The sequence below is a fragment of the Xenopus laevis genome, chromosome 6S (assembly GCF_017654675.1).
Source record: "Xenopus laevis strain J_2021 chromosome 6S, Xenopus_laevis_v10.1, whole genome shotgun sequence".
Lineage (NCBI taxonomy): Eukaryota > Metazoa > Chordata > Amphibia > Anura > Pipidae > Xenopus > Xenopus laevis.
The window spans coordinates 43130541-43147830 of NC_054382.1; the positions used below are offsets into that span (position 1 = coordinate 43130541).

Here is a 17290-nt window from a genome sequence, read left to right on the forward strand (position 1 = left end):
CCTCCTGTACACTACCCAACTTTCAAAAATAGCAAAATAGATTGTAAACTGTTGCCCATAGATTTATGACTGCATTGCAAGACCTGCTATAGTGATCGATTTAGTAAACCATTACACAACTCACACATAACAAAAGTGTATTTTTTTAATGTGTTAGTTGTATAAAGATGCGGTAGATTTTCAAATTTCCCTCCTCCCTTCCTGTAGCCCCTCCCAGTTTCCTTGAAAATCAATATGAGAAAAAGAAAAAGGGTATAATTTAAATATTGGGTTAAAAATCTAAACATGTTTAATAACAAACATCTAAACAGATAAAGTGTCTTACTAGAACTCCTGCGATTCTTTTTTAAGCAGGTGACATCTGTAGCATCCTTTCTCTCTTCTGTTTTTGTTGCCCCACATTTCTGCCTATACTCCAGAAGTGGCACACTCCTCAGATGTGCAACCTGGGGGGCATTTTCAAATGACAATCTCTGTACCCTGACATGAAGGGTAGGCATTTTATCTAGCTCTGTATAACACCCAGCACCAATTTTATTTTTACCACCAACATTTCCCAGCTTTCTCCTTTTTTCCTTTATTACTGGTTTTTCAGATGCCTGGGCCTCTCCTGTGCCATGCACAGCTTCATGCTTAGTTTTTGCTTTCCTTCTTATGCTTGTTACTTTTACACATCTCTGCGATTCTCCTTCACCGCTCACAACTTTCTGCAAAGTTTTCTGTTTCCCCCCTCTTTTCATTCCTATTTTATTAAGACATTTCAGTGTCTCTCCTGAGCAACTCACATTGTTCTCAGTTTTTAGCTTCCTCCTCTTTTCTATTAATTCAACACACTGTGGAGTCTCACCTATGCCACACACAGTTTTCTCCGTTTTTGGCCTCCTTCCTCTTTTCTTTCCTGTTATTTGTACACGTTCCTGAACCTCTTCCTTGCTACACACAACATTCTGCCCAGATTTTGGTCTCCTTCCTCTTTTCTTTCCTATTATTTGTACACGTTCCTGAGTCCCTCCCTGGCTACACACAACATTCTGCCCAGATTTTGGCCTCCTTCCTCTTTTCTTTCCTATTATTTGTACACGTTCCTGAGCCACTCCATTGCTACACACAACTTTCTGCTCAGATTTTGGTCTCCTTCCTCTTTTCTTTCCTATTATTTGTACACGTTCCTGAGCCACTCCCTTGCTACACACAACATTCTGCTCAGATTTTGGTCTCCTTCCTCTTTTCTTTCCTATTATTTGTACACATTCCTGAACCTCTCCCTTGCTACACACAACATTCTGCTCAGATTTTGGTCTCCTTCCTCTTTTCTTTCCTATTATTTGTACACGTTCCTGAGTCTCTCCCTTGCTACACACAAAATTCTGCTCGGATTTTGGTGTCCTTCCTCTTTGCTTTCCTATTCGTTTCAAACATCCTTGTGTTTCTCCTACACTACTTACATCTTCCTTCTCGGTTTTTGCTTTCTTTCCTCTTATCTGTCTATGTAGCAAATGAGCAGGATTGCACATACTCTTAATATTAGCTGGAACTGTATCCTTACACTTTATATTTGCTGAATCCTGATTTAGTACTAAACTCTCACACTTTTCTTTTTTAGTTGCCTTCTTTCTGGTTTGTCTTTTCAGACAGCTTTGACAAGGTTGCAAGCTTGAAGCATTAATAATACTTCCTCCAGAGTCATTACAGGCAAGAACAGGCTCTGAAAGTGCTAATTTTTCTGTCCCTGTATCATTCATTCTGATACAGTCAGATTCTCTAGACACCACTTTGCTTCCACTAGACTCAATCACAACACTTTCTAAAGCCTTTGGGTTTCTACCTGGCAGATTCTTTACCCCACCAGCCTGATCAATAGCTTCAGAGGGATAATGCAGAGAAAGTGCAGGACTGATAAGAACTGAACCATTTCTTTCAGTATCAACCTCATCACAAACCTCTGCAACTGTGCTGGATTCAGACTGGTTGGGTGGAATCGGCTTCATTGTTTTCCTTGAGTGTAAAATTAAGGAAAAGAAAAATCACTTACTAGGCCCAATTATTTTTGTTTTTTATAGATTTTTTTTCCAGCTACAAACTACCTCTGGAAAAAATGAATGGCAAAATAAGCCTGTAGATACATACAAGGACAAGAGAAAATTAAAAGAATCCCAAAGTAAACATCAAGCTAAATGCTTGCCAAGGAAACACACATTTGCACTCTGGTGAAATCACTTTACACAATTATTATTATGATGATGATGCAAAAGCCTACAGAGCAGATACAACCCCAAAAACAAATGTAATACAAAGTGTGTATGTTAGGGACTGCTCATAGAACTAACTCACCACGTAGGTTTGAGTCAGACCCCAGACCCAGAGATAAAACCACAAACCCAGAAAGAAAGCAGAACTAATGAAATAATAAGGATCTAGCGACACACTATAAAAGTCAGTATAATAACGCAATAAAAACAAGCATCAAGCTGAACTTCCTCTAAAGCCTTGTATCTCTGCGTCCTGAACAAATTACACATCCCCCTGCATATTCAGGAATCCAGTAACGTGTGTATTACACATTCATTAAATCGATTGATCTCCCATTTCGTAATTCTCAACTATGGAATTCCGCAACCAGTGTCCTACAGCAACACCCACTTTTGGCGCGTATCCGGAAGTCACACGATTCAGCTCCGCCCGCGCGGCCTACTACGCTGATCTCACGTTGATGACGTAGCGTGACGCACGTTCTGTACTGTGAGGGAAAATTAGTGTTAGGCCAAGAATAGAGTATAAAGCGGAGACAGGGATATTGTTTTAGTTTATGTCTCGTAATAGATTCAATTCTGAAATGTTATAGTCTTTACACCTTTGATTTGCCATATAAACTATCAGTTTTATTACTGGCTGCTGTGCTGCCTGGATATGTTTTCATGATGTTTCCTTCATGTTAAGGTTTCTGCCTGTTCAAATTAAGGCACACCTTTCGGGTTAGCTATTTTGTTTTTGAACCCACCAAGACTCTCAAGAGTAGGTGGTACTTGTATAAAATAATACCACCCCCACAACCACAACTCAAAGGTCAGATTTGGCCTTCAAACTGCCTTACAGCTTTTTTCAAAAGGATTGAGTTTGGGGCAGACCATCAGTTTAGTGCACTTGCCCTCACTTGATTATGAAACCCACCATACCGTTAACGTAACCAAATGACCCCTTTATAACCAGCACATATTGAATCCACACGCTTCATGGCTAATTAACAATACATTTCGGGGCAGATTTATCAAAGGTCGAGGTGGATTTTCGAAAATTCGAATATTGAAATTTATCATGTACTGTCTTTTTAAAAATTTTACTTCGACCAGTCACCATCTAAAACGTGCCGAATTTTAGCCTATGGGGGACCTCCTAGAACCTATTTGGTGTTAGTGTAAAAATAGCCGGTAAAACACCTGCCGGGGCCGGTATTACAAATTTACCGGCAATGCAGCTGCCGCTAATTTGTAATACCATTTAGAAAATCCCTTGCCCGCCGATGAAAACTTACATTTTTGTTGGCTTTGGGCGATGACCTACACCGTGGCTCCATCCCTTTAGTGGGGCGCCTCATCAGCTCCGCCCCTTTTTGCGTCACGTCCATCCCCTTTATTTTCCGGCCCCACCACTGGCCGGTAAATTTTTTTTTAAAAGGTGGCAACCCTATTTGGAGTCAATTGGTGGACTTTGAAAAATCTACGGTTTTTTATTGAAAAACTAATCTAATTCGATCGAATGCGCTATTAATTCGATTCGTACGATTTGAATTCGGCCGAATACAGACCTATTCGATCGAAAACGGAAAAAAACTTTGACTTAATTTCGTTTGGTCTTTTTGAATTCGAATTTCGAAGTTTTTCAAATTCGAAATTCGACCCTTGATAAATATGCCCCTTAAATGCATGGTTCATGGCTGCACATAAATCAGTTCAGTCTACAGCATGCATCTAAATTAAATGCTAATTTGACATATGAGTTTGGATCTAATATGCAGTTGGTATTGAAGGGCAACACTACATACAATTATATTTAAGTCTGGTTTATTCTGGCAGCAGAGCCCGGGCAAGTAAATCAGTGCGCCCCAGGCAGAGCACTCTCCCCAAGCTGCACTTCTCCTGCATGTGTGCATGTTTGCATTGGTGTGTGAACAGTTTGCACTGGCATGTGCGTGTCAGAGCGTGCTTGGTCTCAGAGTAATATGCACAAGGAGTGGAGACAGGCTTTCTGTGCGGGCCAGGAGGAAGAGGCAGGAGTTCTGTCTCGGCCCATTTCTTCAGGAACTAGGGCCAGCCAGGAAGAAGAGGTACGTGCTTGGCACCCCTTTACCTTTGCACCCTAGGCCTGTCCTCTTCTGCCTATCACAAGTTCCGGCTATGGTTGCCACCTTTTCTTGAAAAAAATATATATTTATCTTTTTTTCCCCTGTTATTTACATTGGGATCAACCATAATTTTTACTGGCCAGGGGGCAACCCTAGTTCCGGCCCTGTCTGGCAGATCAATATAGTGACTTATTATTATTAGCTTTCATTTATATAGCATCAACATATTCCCAGTGGGGGGCGTGGCCAACTAGCTATGTGATCAGACGCACGTACCTTTAGCTCCGTTGTCTAACCACTTTATCCGGACAATATCCTGATATTGATAGCACTGAAACTGTCTATGGACTATCACTAACCACCGGGAGCAACCTAAGAACTGTATCAGCGGAAACATTAGAGGAGACCCCAACTGAAGCCTTAGCGCAAACTACTTCGCCTCAATCGGCAGATCCTCGCAGGCCAAAGGAGGCTCCTGAAACGGATGACTTAGCGCTAGCAGAGGTTGTATCAATTTTGCAATCCACTATACAAACCTGTCACGCAGCAACAATGGCGAAGGTTGAGGAACTGAGGGTTGACTTTGCAATCCTGCGGCAGGACCTCCAGACGGTCCGGGAACGGACTAGCGAAGTTGAACATCGCGTAAGTGATCTGGAGGACACCTGTAATCCAATACCGGAGCGTATGGATAATCTCCATCGCAGACTAGAGGCAGCTGAAGCTAAATCTGACGATTTGGAAAATCGTTTAAGAAGGAATAACATCAGATTTGTGGGCTTCCCTGAGAGATTAGAAGGATCGGATGCCACAAAATTCCTTGAAAATTGGCTCAAAAACTAACTTGGCCCTGATATTTTCTCTTCGGCCTTTATTATTGAGCAAGCACACCGCATCCCTGCTATGCCACCTCCGCCTGGGGCTCCAGCTAGGCCTATTATAGCTCGCCTGTTAAACTTCAGGGACAGGGATGCGGCCTTGGCAGCAGCAAGGCAGAAAGGGGAGCTTGCATACGAAAATTCACATATTATTGTTATATCTGTATTTTTCAAATGAGCTTCGAAAGCAACGTCAACAATTCATGGGAGTCAAACGTCGCCTTAGAGAGGTTGGATTACAATACTCTATGCTATACCCTACAAAATTAAGGGTCTCTGCGAGGGCAAAGCCCATTTCTTCCACTCTCCAAATGAAGCCTCCAATTGGTTAGATCGACGCTCCTAAACATAACAACTGCAGGACTTAACTCTCAGTATGCGTAAGTACAGGATGGCGAATATTTGCTAATACGTTGGGGCACCTCCATTGGCCCACAACTATGGAAACCATCAGGCCGGTTACCACTTAAGCCCAGCTATTCACTGTGCTTGTTTAAACCACTCAGCCTAGACATTCATCCTGCATAGCGGTTTCAGGGAACCGCGTAGAGGTTTCTACTTATTTCAACTGTGTGAACTTTTGTTTAACTTCTGACTGTTTTTGATTCTAAGTTTGCCACTTGGTTAACTATTGCAAAAGTTGTATTTTTCGGTTACATGTGCTGTATAGTTTTGGCACACCCCTCTAAGATACAATATGTTAAGGGTTCAACACTTCTCCAATGCTGGGGGAAGTAGGGTGGGGGATTTTGGGATTGATTGTCTATCTACACTTTCTCTTACTAGCTATAATCTTTTCTTTTATTTCCCCTTCTTTCCTTTCTCTTTCTGCTCACTTAAGAGGGAGTTCATATGCTCAAACTGGGACTAAAAATGACAGCTGAAATCACAGCTATCTCCTGGAATGTGCGAGGAATTAATTATCCTTTAAAGAAAACCTTAGTATTTAACTTCCTACGGAAATATAGTCCTCACATTATTTGTCTCCAGGAGACACATATTTGTAAATCCTCAAATTCCACTCCTCTTAAAAAGATGTGGATAGCCCATGCCTATCAGTCAGTCTACTCTAATTACTCTAGAGCAGCGCTGTTGGTACCGAGGGCCGGAATTTTTCCAATCTACATGGTGGGGGACCCATAACGGAAGCCAGTGTTAGCCACTCCCTGTTTTTAGACCACACCCACTTTAAACCACACCCATGTTACCGCAAGACCATGTCCACATTAATAGCACACCAAAAAAAAAACAGATGGTTAGTGCTCACTGTAGGGATCAGGGCCAGAACTAGGGGTAGGCAGAGTAGGCGGCTATCTAGGGCGCCATCATTGAGAGGCGCACTTTTTTCAAGCGTTTATTCAATAATTTGTTTCAGTAATCATGTTCACCCAGTTGGGTGGAATCCATCTCCTTCCCCTTCTACCTCTTGCCGGCAAGTAATAGCTCCTTCTGTGCAGAGCACCGCGACGTGCATACACGCGTCAATGACATCCCTGATGTGATGACAGAGAGAGGCAGAGAGCTGGCGGGCTTCTTGGTGTGGCTCGCTCTCGCTGCTCTCAGCCTTGCACAGTTGCACTGAACTGAAGACTTTCTTTCTATTACTGTAAAGTGTGAAGCTTCCTACTTGCACAGCCAGGTACAGATTTGGGGCCCATAAGTAGGGATGGGCGAATTTGACCCCTTTCGTTTTGCCAAAAATTTGCCGCTGGCGAAATGTCGCAGACGCCCATTAAAGTCTATGGGCGTCAAAAATTTTTTGTTGCGCGGCGAAATTTTTTTGGTGAAACGAGGCGAAAAAATTCGCCTCGCCATATGTTTGCTGTTGCTGCTGGGCAGGTACATAAATACTTGGGGGCAATATGATGTGATCAGATTTATTTTTGGCTGCTGCTGGCACAGTTGGACAGCCCTGCTCTAGAGGAACTTCTGTTTTAATAAGCAGGTCTTTGCCCTTCCATCTATTAAGTATCCGAAATGATCCAGAAGGCAGGTTTACGATTTTACATGCCTCTTTGGCAGGTTTCCCCTATATTATTGTATGTGTGTATTTACCCCCCATTAAATGACTCTTTACTGTATGAGCTGTTGCCCTTTATTACCTCCTTACCTCCAGACCCATTGCTCATATTAGGGGACTTCAATGCTGTAATGGATAATGTCGAAGATAGATTAACCTCTTCTTCAACCTCTAGAGCAGGTACAGGGGCACTACGGGAATGGGCACAGATAGCGGGTCTGGTCGATGTTTGGAGAGTATGCCATCCAGAGGAACGAATGTTTTCATGTTACTCGAGGGGTGCTATGTCGAGGATTGATCTTGCCTTTGCCTCACCAGATATGTCTTCCAAAATTATTAAAGCTGAGTTCCTCCCCAGAGGAATTTCAGATCATGCTCCTTTAAAAATTACTTGGCAGCTTCACTCAGCTGAGACCAGTAAAAACTGGAGATTAAATCCATACTGGATTACTCATCCAGATATTAAGGAAGCCATAGAGCAATCTATAATTCATTTCTTCCAGACTAATACAAACATAGCTGAGATGGCCTTTAGTGTGGGATGCTATGAAAGCGTACATCAGAGGTGAATACATCTCTAAAATTGCCCATGTCCGTAAAATTGCTACTCAAGATATGGCAAAAACTGAAAGGGACCTACGTGAGGCAGAGGCAAGCTACATCCAAGACCCCAACGTTCACATTGGCACAGCGCCAATATACCCAGGCACAGTGGAAATGCGCTCAAAAAAGTCACGAGCACAGTAAATTTGCCTTGTATGAGAAAGGGGATAAGAATGGCAAGTTGCTGGCCCTTCTTGCAAGGGAAGAATGTACTAGACCAGCCATCCATACCCTTGTCAAGAACGATACAGAGATCATTTCTAATCCTTTGGAAATTAACCAAAAAAACGAGTATTAGCAGCTCCTATATGCTTCCAAATTAAAGAAATCCAATTCCGAGATAACTTATTAACAGCAATTAGATCTCCCAAACCTGTCTCTAGAACATAGAGCCTTACTTGATGCCCCTATTCAAGAACAGGAAGTAGTGGAAGCAATAGCTGCTCTACCCCAAGGGAAAACCCCAGGCCCAGATGGAATACCAAATTTGTGGTAGCACACGTATACTAAACAACTAGCTCCGCTCCTCACAACTATCTTTAATCAAACTTCACATACAGAAGCCCTTCCCCTATCTTTTCAAGATGCCACAATAGTTTTAATCCTGAAGCCAGGAAAAAAAACCCAATTACATTCCTCTTATAGGCCCATTTCATTAATTAACTCGGACGCTAAAATATTTGCACGATGGTTAAACCATGTGATAACTTCGATAATAGCTTCCGACCAAGTAAGTTTCATTCCTCATAAAGCAGCAGAACTAAATATTAGACGGTTATACACTAATCTTGCAATCACCCACGCAAACATGGGTACTAGAGTCATTGCCTTCTTGGATAACGAGAAGGCATTTGACCCAGTCGGATGGGACTACTTGTGGCAAATCTTGAAACTATTTGGTTGCCGAAAAAACTTTACAACTTGGATCCAAGCTCTATATAACCAACCTACCGCCAGGATCCGGTCTAATTTAGAGCTTTCTCCCCCTTTTAGACTATTTAGAGGAACTCGCCAGGGGTGCTCCTTGTCACCGGGTCTCTTTGCGCTTGACATGGAGCCATTAGCATGTCTGATTAGAGAAACGCCAGATACACAAGGCCTTGAAATAGGGAATCTTAGGGAAAAAATTTCGCTCTTTGCGGATGATACACTTCTCTATCTCAATGACCCAGGTCCATCACTGCATAAGGCCCTATCTTTAATCAACAATCATACCCAATTTTCAGCCTTAGAATTAATTGGGCAAAATCATCTATAATGGAACTAGATCCCTTAGCCCTAACTAACATGGACTCATCACTTCCCTTGGTTCATGTAGAAACAACAAAGTATCTGGGCATAGTTATACATCCACAACTAGACAAATTCAAGGAGCTTAACCTGGACCCATTGATGTCACAACTTGTTCATACAATTGATAAATGGCTCAGACTTCCCTTATCCTTAATTGGTAGGATAAATTTATTTAAAATGAAATTCCTGCCCAAAATCTCTTTCATCAGTCTCCAACACGGATACCAAATGGGTTCTTTAGGAACCTTCAAAGTCAACTAACCAGACTTTATTGGTCGGCAGGCTCCACCAGGGTAAAATATAAAGTACTAACTTCCCCGATCACAGAAGGGGGCATGGCTGCGCCAGATATGTTGGGCTATTTCCTAGCTGCTCAATTGACATCTATTAGACGCTGGCTCAGCTCAGACCCGGAGGACCCGGTGACGTTACCAGAGGCAAAAATGGTTAGTTCACTGGAGGGATTGCGGAACTTGGTCTATAGAAAACCCCCGGGTATAGCCTTCCTTACCCCAATGGTACACAATAGAGTAAGGGCATGGCAGAGGAGTTTTGCTAGGACACAAAAGGATCCTAGGGTCTTCTCACCACACACACACCACTTTGGTATAACCCTGCTTTACATGAGCTGGCCACAGTACCGGACCCACAGATATGGGTTCAGTACAAGGTGAAATGTCTTGGGGATGTTTATAATGATAAGAATTCCATACTTTCATTCCAACAGCTTAAGGACAATTTCAATATTCCTATTAGCATGCTGTTTAGATTTTTTCAATTGCGACATGCCCTGACCCAACAATTCCAGTCAATTGAGCTTCGCATTGAAAACTCTCCGCTTGAAAAAGTTCTATGCAAGGCCTGTCTTCATAAGCCCTTATCTACTATCTACAACTCCATCAGACCCACTGGACACATGTCCATGCCGGAGCTTTATCAAAAATGGATTACAAATATACCTGACTTAACTCAGGAACAATGGAATGTCACTCTCGCTGAATCTCTCTCGCCACTAATTCGAGCCCCTGATAGGCTAATTCAAATACCTTCATCGGGCCTACTATACACCGTATATCCTTCACAAGATTAACCCTGCATTCCCTGATATTTGCAATCGCTGCAAAGGACATAATGCCGACTTCTTTCACTTGATCTGGAGTTGCCCGCTAATTGAGAGATTTTGGATGGAGATTGCCTCTTACATCTCCCACCTTATGGCTTTACCAATAGAAACACACCCATCAGTATTGTTACTAAATTACCTCTCGTATACAACTACTTCTTGCACAGAAAAAACGCTCCTCACTTTTTTATGCCAAGAAGGCTATTGCTATCAAGTGGAAAGAGGAGCACCCACCCCCATTGCTTTTTGGATAACTCTTGTGGAACAAGGAATACCTATCTTGGAGCAAATCTATTACTCGAGAGGATGCCCCGCTCAATTTACAGCTATTTGGACACTGTGGATATTACAAAACGAGTCATATTTAAACAGTGAACTGGATTCATCTCAACCTATACTTGATTGATTATTTTGGTCAGATTAATAATGGGCATTTGAAACTCACGTCAGGGCATGAGACTTTGGCTCCGAGGACATAAAGGCAGGGTGTTTCATCCAATGTGTCTGAATATTGATATAGACAAATTTCCACCTTGAGTCTAACATATTGTTATTTACTACATGTATGTCTTAAGTACTGGATCTCCCGCTTACAAACCTTCACTTCTTTTCTTCTTTTCTTCTTCCTTTTCTCTTCCCGTCTATTAATTGTTTTTCCCAGGGTTGAAAAAGAAAAACCAGTAGAGCAATGTGTCCTTTGTAATTGCATTTATTACTGTACAACAAGCATGTAACGCTGTTTATGGAACCATGCACTAGTAATAAATAAAACTTTAAAAAAAAAAAAATATTCCCAGTGGAGGAGGCCCTACCACATTCACATACATTGTGGTAAATTTTTACTCAGTTTGTGGCCTAATAACACATTACTGAGCCTCTCCTGTGCCACATGGAAAACTGCTCAGATGGTGGTTTCATTCTTATTTGCTTCACCGACACTTCTCACATCTTCCTGCTCACTTTTTGATTTTTTTCAGTAATCTGTGTCTAAATTCTGCCTGGATCATTGGGCATACATGGTTAGTGCTATCACGGCCAGACCTGATGTCATATAGCACCCACAATTAACTCTGGAAAACAAGCTGATTTATACTGTATATTCAAACGCTATTCACAAAAGTACGCATTGCACTTTTAAGTGTTTCAGTGGCAATCCTGGGTATGTAGTTTTTTTGGTGCCAATCCAGAAACCATGCTTGTGATAGCTTTTAATACTCAAGTTATTATTACACGTGAATTATATCCAAAGCACCATCTTCAATAACATGAAATTATAGTTTGAGACCATTAAGACCTGATGCATGGCCATTAGATTATTAAAAATCTTTTGTACGGATGATTGTTTTGCAAAAAAGGTCACAGTTTCAGGGACAGAGTTGTTAAGGCCATAAGCAAGCAGGCACTGAGTAACAGGTAGAGTTTCTCAGAATCATTATCACAGTTTACAGATCAGGGCTAATATAGGTAAGCTAAACATAGACATAAGATCAGCACTAAAGTCCCAAGGAAAGGCCAGGGAACGTCCTTCTTTCCTTCTTTTTTTGGGAGGTGATTGACAGACCACTTAGTCAACAGAGCAGGAATATGAGGAGTCAGGAATATACTGGGGTACCAGTAATACATCTAGAAAGCTAGTGCAGGAACTAACTGATATTCCTTCACATTGGAATGAATGCACTGCAAACTGAGCAGGCACCCTTATGCATTTGCCGTTTTGTTAGGTTTCCTCTTATTTATTTTTAGGGATTTATATTTGCAAACCTCACAGCATGTGAAAAGTAGAAAGAGAAATAAAAACATCTTCTGTGTGCAGCGCCGTGAATTAACCACAACCATTTCCTGAAATATCACACCTAATTTTAGAGGCGTAACTACAAGGACACAGACCCTGCAGTTGCAGGGAAGCCCAGGAGAGTACAGGGCGAGTGAGACCTTAAGTAATAAGCAGTTTCAATATATCATAGTACAGAAAGTCACTGTGCCTCCATACTCCATTAACTCCAAAATTGTCAGTAAGATCAATGGCTGAGGCGGCTTCTGCAATGCCACCCCCCTCACCCGCTTACCTTTCCTGAACTGGCGTCCAGGGGAAGGCCATAACACTAATGCAGAGAGAGCAATTGCGCTCTCTCTAGTTAAGCTGTATTTACAGTTTAAAAAAATGTGGTTCTTAAAGGTACCAGGAGCAGCTTTTTGCCTGCCTGGTAAGCAATTTATTGCATTCAACACAATGCTCCTCTGCACTTAATGCAATTTTGCATATGCCCGCTCTAGAAAATGCTGAACAATTTCTGCACTGTGCATGCACAGTAAAGGGGTAAAATGGTTTTGTCACACAACACAAAATTAACTCCAGGCTGGTGTACAAGGGGAGCTCTAGCCTCAGGTCTCTGCTCAGTGACAGTAATTGCTGGGGGTTGCATTACATTACATTGTCCTTTAAAAGGGAAACTATCATGAAAATTGACATATTTATTAAGAATCTAATTTTTGAGTTGTGTGAGGGTTTTTCTACTTTGAATAACCTCAAAATTCAAATGTTTGTGTGTTTATGGAAAAATCCGAATGTCAAAAAATCACACGAAAAAATGTCAGGGGAAAAAACCTCTAACGATCGAGTTCATGTCCCGAAAAAAAATCTCGAATTAGTCAAATTTATGTCCCAAATTGACTGAGTTTTCAGATGAAAAACACATTTTTACATTAGAATTTTCTATTTTTTTTTCTTATTAACTCTCAGACTTGGAGTTTTCGAAAATGTAACTGTGGGTGCAAAAAAAATTTTAAGGGTGGAAAAAATCACATTCAATTTATGATAAATCTGCCCCTGAATATGATCTCATGGAAAAAAGGAGCTTTCTATGTATGATTAATTCAAAATGTTATAATGTTTTTAGCAATAATCAAGATATTCCTTTGTATCCCTCTCTCAGCAGTCTGCGGCTCTTTATGCAGAAGTCAGTCAGATATTGGTTGACAGCTGTTTAAAACACAATTAGTACTAAAGCATTGTTTAAGCAATGAGAGCACATACCAGTGGTGTATTAGAGTTGTCATTCAAACGCTGATTCTCACTCCTGCATAAAAAGAGAATGAAGAGAGACAGATTGCTTAGAAGAGAACATATGAAGATGTTCTTGATTAATTCAGAATCAATACAGAATGTTTAACTAAATAGTATTGTAAGAATAACATGAATTTGGCAATTAAAGTTACTAAAGGAGTTTATTTGCTGCCCCAGGTAACCTGCTGCACACTGCCATCTGAGTTGCTCATGGCAGGATTTGCCCTGCTTTTATGAAATTATTTTCAGTAAAAGTTCCAGTTTTAACAGGGACTTAATTTAGAGTGGGACTGGGTCAAAACAAATACTTTTTACAAAACAAGGAAGGGTAAAGTCACTTAGAGTGACAATTTGTTAAGCACTATGGATTGGTGAAGTATTGGCTCAGGGTAAGCTGGTGTAAGACAAAAGTAGGGAAATAATGATGAAAGGAACTATGAATTTTAAAGTTTAGTGCTTATCATTATACTAGCACAAATAACCTGTATGCTCAGGAAATGTGCCCTGAGCACATATAACAAGCTACCCATGATTTATCAGCACTGACCCTAGAGTTAACAGTGCTTGTGCAAAATAAGCCAAATTATAGAAAGGCAACCAGCAACCAGTCTGCAATGTTTTATTTTAGTTATGTGTTACAAAGGCAGTGTTTGTAAAGGATCCCCATTTTGTCTATCCCTTGTGAAAATTGCTTCAGGATATAAATGTATCTCCTGGAGCCAATATAAATATAGCCCCTGGAGCCCCTGACAATAAGAGGGAATGTTGTCTCCAGATAACTGTAGGGCAGTAGGGTTGAGCAGTAATTCAAGGCTTACCTCCTAATTGTGAATATCTTGGGGGGATAGTTTCAGTGTGAATCGCCAAAAAATGTGGGTCTTACCAAAATGTTCAAAATCAACACCTAACTTAATGACATTATTGTTATTATTGATTATTATCATTATGTTATTATTATTGATTATGATAAACAGATTATGCTGATTGGAGCAACATTCCAGAGGATATATATATTCGAAGAAGATTTCCAAGTTATTCGGAATTGAGAAAGCCAGTTGGATGACTGGTGAAACGTCTTCAAGGAGAAAAAAAACACAGCAAGTCCAGTTGATTTTACTTATTTCTATAGATATTGATTGGAAAATGATTGTACTCCACTAGGTGTGGCCAGGAAGGAGAAAGAAAGTAATCAATTTGTAATCAATGAAAAAAATAATCACTGCAAATTAATTGTTTAATATATTTATTTGTTTTCCAAGTACTGTGACAAAATTTGAATTTCAGAATGAACCATACAGTGCTTGCAGCATTGTCAAGATTTTGCATTAATATACCACTTATCAGACTGTTTAACAGGTATCAAAAGATTACACAGTTTCTTTATATGCCATTAATTTTAGCAAATATGGTGCACCACTGAACAATTTAACTGCCGATTTGTCTTTAGTAGTATTAAACATAGGCTTTGTCTTTTGTCATAGTTACATTGATGAAGCATGCAGCTGTATTTTACAATCTCGCTTTTCTCATTAAAAATTGACATGGTACAGTAAACGGGAAAATTCAAAAAAATAGACTATTCTGGCTACAATAATGAAAAATAGTATGTGTGTATGAAATGTCAGCAAAATTAGTGTTCTTTCTCTACATTATATCTGGCAGCAGAATGACTGAAATGGAAACGATTGCTTAGCCACCCATATTGCTATGGCCCTATCAACTTGTAACATAAGATATTGAAATCTTTTTGGAAAGGTGAATTAAAATGACCTCATATTCATTGGATGTTTCATTACCTAATAGAAAAAATATTATATTAAAGGTTTCTGGGCTGGTAAACAACATAAGGTCTAACCTCGTTTTTCTATAGTTATTTTTCAGATGGTTTTTATTACTAAATTACACTTTAAATTATTAAAACATTTAAAATTGTTTTCTTGGACGATCGTTTTTATTGCTAAATTACACTGTACATCATTTTACCATTTAAAATTGTATTCTTGGACCAATAAATCTATTTTTGATAGTTATATTAATATCTTCCAAGCCGGGTCAGACTGGTCAGGCCCCTAGACAACCTCGCCAGTCCCGGGGCTGGCTGGACGTGCCCATGCAAGAATCAATGTGTGCATGAGGAGACATGGGGTAGGCAACAGACAAGGTATGAGCCTCGCGCCCCCAGCTTTGCGCCCTAGGCACGTGCCTACTCTGCCTACCCCCAGTTCCGGTCCTGAATATTGTTGAGTAGGCAGCCATCTCAGGCCATTGTTCCTCATCCTGTGCTTTCAGAAAGATCCAGCAATGGAACTGCTTTCAGAGAGCAGAGCAGGGCTGGACTGGCAATCTGTGGGTTCTGGCAAATGCCAGAGGGGCTGCTATAAGGAGCCATATAAAGTCAGCATTTAGTGGGCTGTTGGGGGCTATTTGGGCCTCTGTGTGGGCTAATTGGGCCTGTGTGTACCTGAAATACCAGGGCCTATTTTAATTCTCAGTCCGGACCTGGAGCAGAGACATTGATTCTTATTATTGAGTGCTATTCTGATATCTACCACTAGGTGGTAGCATTTTTAGCAATGCATGTGTAAAGGAGCTGTTATCTGGATACCTTACCATTGTACTGTTGATAGGCTGTTGGGGGAGGGTGATATTACTCCAACTTACAGTGTAGCAGTAAAGAGTGATGGAAGTTTATCAGAGCACAAATCACATGTCTGAGGGCACCTGGGAACTAAGAACATGTCTAGCCCCATGACAAAATTAAATAAACTAAATCTGTTTTATCTTTTTAATTTCATTGCAGAATTCCTGTGACAGAATTCCTTTAAGTAATGTGCAGTCTTTACTAAATATCCTATTTGCTTATTGGTCTTCAGATAGACGGCTTCCTAAAATTTAAAAGGTCCATCTGGGTCCACCTGTCACCACTATGCATACTTTAAATAGTGATCATGATCACCATTGTTTTCTGCTTTATGGCAGCAGCAATCAAAACTTCCTGTGTGCCATAGTCTTTACACACATAAATTATTAGCAGTGATATGATTCTTGCTACATAGATGGGCACATTTACCACAGAAAACAACGAGGCCCTGGTAGCAAAATTCATGGAACAGAAGGATATAATATTAAGAATTTAACTTTATACACTGACAGCTATGAATAGTGGATTTTGCTTGTTGGCAGTGGCCTGAAAAACTGGGGGATTTAGTGTTCTAAATCCTGTTAAGAAAATTGAGTATCCCACCTGATGCATATTCTTAAGAAAGAGAAAGGCCTGAAAACACTCAGGTTGTCCAATGTCCCTGCAAGGAATTAGGTAAACTCAGCACACACCCTACACCACAGATATTAAAATATAAAAAATGCCTTTATTGTGCTCAATGAGCAAAGATTCGGCCAAATACAGAACATATGCATATTACAATACATATGCAAATTAGGATTAGGTTCTGCCGCGCAGAAGGATTCGGCCGAATCCTGCTGAAAAAGGCTGAATCCCGAACCAAATCCCTGATTCGGTGCATCCCTACTAATTACACAGATACATCAGAGAATTAGTTCCTACAATGTGTAGTAACCAGTTATACAAAGTAACCACTAATACAATCCAATAGTGGTGCATATATCCAATGTATGTCCATAAAATACACAGTTCATTGTAGTCCACAATCCACAAATATCGTGGAAAAAAATCGGTGAAAAATGCAGACCAATTTAACAATACCCGTTTCCTGGATAGGTAGTGTTCAGATATTTTGGTCGCCTTAGTTGCTATCATCATCATTTATTATATAGCACTGACAAGATACGCAGTGCTTTACCTTGGTTATAACAAACAGGGAATACATTGTGGATGACAAACAAGGGTTTACAGAGTACAATAGGATTACATGGCCCTATAAATTAGAGTTTACAAACTAAAGGTTAGGGAACAATTGAGACATTAGGGTTTTAGAATTTTAGAATTTAG

The 17290-nt window shown here is 40.5% G+C and overlaps 1 protein-coding gene across 1 annotated transcript in view; it reads right to left on the reverse strand.

Moving 5' to 3' along the window:
• topaz1.S (testis and ovary specific PAZ domain containing 1 S homeolog) overlaps window positions 1-17290 on the reverse strand; it is a 102488-nt gene that overhangs the window by 56184 nt on the left and 29014 nt on the right. The window contains exon 4 of the mRNA XM_018269306.2: window positions 13291-13333. The gene's annotated coding sequence lies outside the window, so the exon portion shown is untranslated. The remainder of the gene's footprint in view (window positions 1-13290; window positions 13334-17290) is intronic.